Raw genomic sequence first — 4,891 nt, forward strand, 5'->3', positions numbered from 1 at the left:
GTGTCCACGATACTCGCCTTTCCCGCAGTGTCCATGAGGTTCAGACTGAGGGCTTCACCGTCGTCTTCGATCGTGAAAGGGTACACGCTGACTGTCCGACCAGAGGTTCCCAGAGAGCAGTTCCCATGTGGAGCAAAAAAAAATGAACAAACAAGAACGCACTTGAGTACGTAAGAAAAACAGAGGATTCAAGAAAGTCAGAAACGCAAAAAAACATGCTCAAGAACTGGTCCTACGGTAATAGGAACTTCTGGCCCCTTGAATACCGTACGCGACTTTTGCTAGCGCCCATCCTTTAACAATTATTCGCGATATTGCTCTTACTCCAGATTTTTCAATTCGGGAGTAGGTATTGCTTTTTTTTTCCTTATATATTCGTTTTACTGCATTGCGGGCCGAGGTGGATGCCCCAAGCAAGGGTGAGATGGAGGCATATATACAAATGATAACACGAACAAGTGGAACAGGAATTTGCACATTCATAAATGAGCTAACAAAAAGTACGTGTAAACAAGACAGAAGTTCAGGGGAATTCGGAGGCTTGAAGCGATAAAAAATTGTTGACCAGAGAATGTCGCTGGGACCCAACGTTGCGACAAGTGGGTTTGTCTTCTTCAGAACAGCAAATGGCCAAGACAAGCCCACTTGTAAGAACGTTGGCTCCATTTCCTGGTCAACGATTTTTTTGTCACAGGCAGTTAGTGTATAAATACACGAAAATAGGCACACAAATGGTACAGACTGCACTGGCAAGTTGCTGAGCAGTTCAACGGCAAATGACTCCGAGAATAGTGATCCGAAACCAACGAATAAAACTGTCACTGAACATTGGCGGCCATGTTTGATTTCAAAAAAATCCGGAGGCGGCGTTAATCCTTGACTTATACGTCTGGTAGTCGTACTCTCACCTCGGCATTCGTGCGCACTGGTGTATTCCTTGGGTAAGCTTTATGTTTCGTCGCGGATCTCAGAGGACACGGATCTCTGAGGACACGTAGAAAGAATCTCATGGTTCAGATCTGATCCGTCAGGTGCCGCAACGATCGCACCTGCTCACGAGAAATGCGTCCGCTCTTTCACTGAACTGATTCAATTAATTTTCATGAGTTATCCTGAGAGTTAATTGGTCGTGATTTTAAGTAAAACGTATGCTCCGATATCATACTTATCCGATATAACTCGAACCATAACCGTCGATTTTGTGCCAGTTTCACGTTTTAAAACCCATTTTCCGAATATTCGGAAAACCGGAAGTAAGTGCTCGACCGGAAGTGTTTGGAAGAGAAACGACAGTTTCACTCGCTGCTCGTGACACTAGTTAAAAACTCAAACTTCAAAATAAATCACGAACAAACATCCACCCTCGTGGCACCTCACAAACATTCAAGAGCAGGATTAACTGTGCAGTAATTAATGCCCGCCTTCTAAGACGTGTTCGTCATTGGGAAAATCAGAGACTCATCAAGATGTGCTAGGTAATGAACGTAAAGTGCTCGTCGCCGAGTAGCATGCGCATACATCAGATGTAGATGTGTAGCTCTAATACGCCGCCCCGCCACGGTGGTCTAGTGGCGCTCGGCTGCTGACCCGAGGGTCGTGGGATCGAATCCCGGCCGCGGCGGCTACATTTTCCATGGAGGCGAAAATGTTTGATGCCCGTGTGCTTAGATTTAGGTGTACCTTAAAGAACCCCAGGTGGTCCGAATTTCTAGAGCCCTCCTCTACGGTATCTCTCATAATCATGTCGTGATTTTGGGACGTTAAACCCCAGATATTATTATTATTAGCTCTAATACGCACTCTCAGTGTTCATATCCTCTACAAACCAGGAAAGGAATCGACAAGTTTGCCGTTTCGCTGTAGTGAAACACAGAAAAGACTATCATCAAATTGCTGGCCAACAAGGTTAAATTTATGAACGCCGAAAGAATATGCGCTAAAAATTGACGCGCACAAAAAGGACAATAGACAAAGGACTTTGCCAGTCATTTGTCTGTTCTCCTTTTTGTGCTCGTCAATTTTTAGTGCTTATTCTTTCAGTGCTCATGGATAGCCAACTAGACCAACAGCCTGTTCTATTTGTAGATGGATTTATGACCGTACTAAACAACGAAAGACACACTACGCTGTACTCGGTAGTGACTGTAAAGTCAAGGGCCCGTGCGCGACAACTTCAACGGGAATGTGGTAATAGCGAATATTTCTATCGTAGGCGTCGCTATCTGTAATATTTTTGTCTTGATGATGTCATTCAGCTGTCCCCGTCAGAAAAGAAAGCTCGTATTGTTTCTAAATGAAATGGGAAGAACGAAACAGAAACGTAGTGTTCAGACTCTCCACCTCAGCAACCTTGAACTGAGGACGCTGGTGATCCTTATCGTTTCGTTGGATGTAATCTTCAATTGCTCATTATTTTCAAGCGGCCTTTGTGGCAAACTTGTGTTGGTTTTCGTGGAGCACAGAACTAGTCCGGCTATGAACTACACTTTTTCTCCCACCTTCCCCAATCACTTTTACAGAAATAAGATCAAATTTAAGGTTATTATTATTATTATTATTATTATTATTATTATTATTATTATTATTATTATTATTATATTATTATTATTATTATTATTATTATTATTATTATTACCTTACGCTTACCTTTTCTCATTACAATCATTTCACAGAGAAAAAGTGCAGCCTGCTCTTGGACTTTCTGGCGTTTAATTCCCTAGTGCAACATAATTCAGTCGTCAATTCCAGTGGCAACGTCTTAGACCTGTGTGTGTCAAACGATCAACCCCTTGAAGTTTCCCGCTCCAACATCTCTCTTGTACGTCCGGACAAATTCCACCCACCACTTAACGTAAGATTATCTGCATCAGCCGAAACAACGAGCTACAGCAGTTACGTAAACAAATCTCCAAGATTTGCGTTCAAGCGAGGTGATTACACGGGCCTCTATCATCACTTGTCCACCGTTGAGTGGTCACAGGTTACTGACAAACCTAATGTTGATGACAAGGTTGATCGGTTTACGGAGCTTGTACTGAGCAGCATGCTTAATTTTATTCCCCAGTATACACCTAAACAACGTAAATATCCCCACTGGTTCTCATCTGAACTTATCAGTGCACTGAAGCATAAAGATCACGCACACAGGAAATCTAAATGTTCTCTATCCAGCGAGTGGAAGGAAGAGTTCAGCTTTTTTCGAACTCTCTCTAAACGCCTATATAAACGGGATCATAGTTCGTACATTCAATTCTTAGAAAAAAGCGCCTCTGACAGGCCGGCTGAGTTTTGGAAGTATGTGCGTAAACGATCTAGCAAAAGCGGAGAGTCCTTCAGACTACTAGACTCAAATGGGGTAGAAGTGCATGCCGTCGCTGACTGTTTTGCTACACATTTCTCATCCGTTTATAAGGCCTCAGACTCCAGCACTGATATCAGACAACAGCCCAAGGCAGTTAGCTCATCCAGTGCTTTGTCGCTGGATGAAAATCTTATCAGCGAATGCATTAAGCGCTTAAAACCATCCTTATCATGTGGCCCAGATGGCATCCCCTCCGCCATACTAAAAGCATATGGTACTATATTTGTCCCAGTACTGACTACGATATTTAATAACTGCCTGGACACTTCCACATTTCCTAGCATCTGGAAAACTGCTCGTGTTTTCCCAGTATTTAAGTCGGGCTCTAAGACAGATGTTTCTAATTATCGCCCGATTTCTCTACTATGTGCCACATCAAAGATCTTCGAACTGGCTCTTCACAAAATATTGTCTTTTAGTGTGAAAAACTCACTGATTCCAAATCAACATGGTTTTCTTGCTGGCCGCTCAACTACCACAAATCTTGCTAGTTTCATGACGCAGATCTCCACACCTATTTCTCAGAGAGGACAGGTTGACGTAATCTACTGTGACCTGAGCAAGGCTTTTGACGTAGTCAGCCACACACTGATTATGGTTAAACTTGCGAACTTTGACGTTGACTTGTCGATTGTGAATCTCTTGCACAGCTATCTGCTCAATAGATCTTGTTATGTTGCCGTAAATGGCCAAACCTCTTCTTTGTATAAAGTGACTAGTGGGGTCCCTCAAGGGTCGGTATTAGGCCCACTCCTATTTTTAATTTACGTTAATGATGTTTCTTTTGCCATTCGTAATTCTTCTTTCCTCTTGTATGCCGATGACATCAAGATATTTAAGGAAATTCATTCAGTTAACGACTGTCGCTTGTTGCAGTCAGATTTGTGTTCTTTTTCCGAATGGTGCAACGGCAATAACCTTTCTCTAAATACCTCAAAGACAAAATTCATGTCTATCACTCGCAAAACATCTAGCGTGTCATTTCAATACTTTGTCAATTCTGTGCCGTTATGCAAGGTTTATGAAATCAGTGATCTTGGTGTTGTTGTTGACAGCGCGTTAAACTTTTCTTCTCACGTTAAGCGTGCTGCTATGCGGGGCCTTCGTTCTCTCGGATGTGTTTGTAGAATATCTCGAGAATTCAGGTCTCCCATGGCCCTACACAAATTGTACACGGCAATATGTCTTCCGCAACTTGAGTATGCGTCCGTGATATGGAATGGCATTGCTCAATCCAGCGGTAACACCATTGAACGAGTCCAGAAAAACTTCCTCAGCATATATAACCATCGCTTTGCTAAAAATGACTCTGGATCTCGTTCAAATACTGCTGAGTCATTATCACTGCCATCACTTCACTGCCGACGAAATCGTTCTGATCTCTTATTTCTCTACAAGCTAGTCCACGGTTTCATATCCTGCCCTGTACTTCTCAATTGTGTTAATTTTCGAATTCCGCGTAAGTTAACCAGAGAGAACAGACCGTTTCATGTACCCGCCTGCTTCTTCCAACACTCTACCGTTCACAGA

Source organism: Rhipicephalus sanguineus, chromosome 8, assembly GCF_013339695.2.
Source record: "Rhipicephalus sanguineus isolate Rsan-2018 chromosome 8, BIME_Rsan_1.4, whole genome shotgun sequence".
Taxonomy (NCBI): Eukaryota; Metazoa; Arthropoda; class Arachnida; order Ixodida; family Ixodidae; genus Rhipicephalus; species Rhipicephalus sanguineus.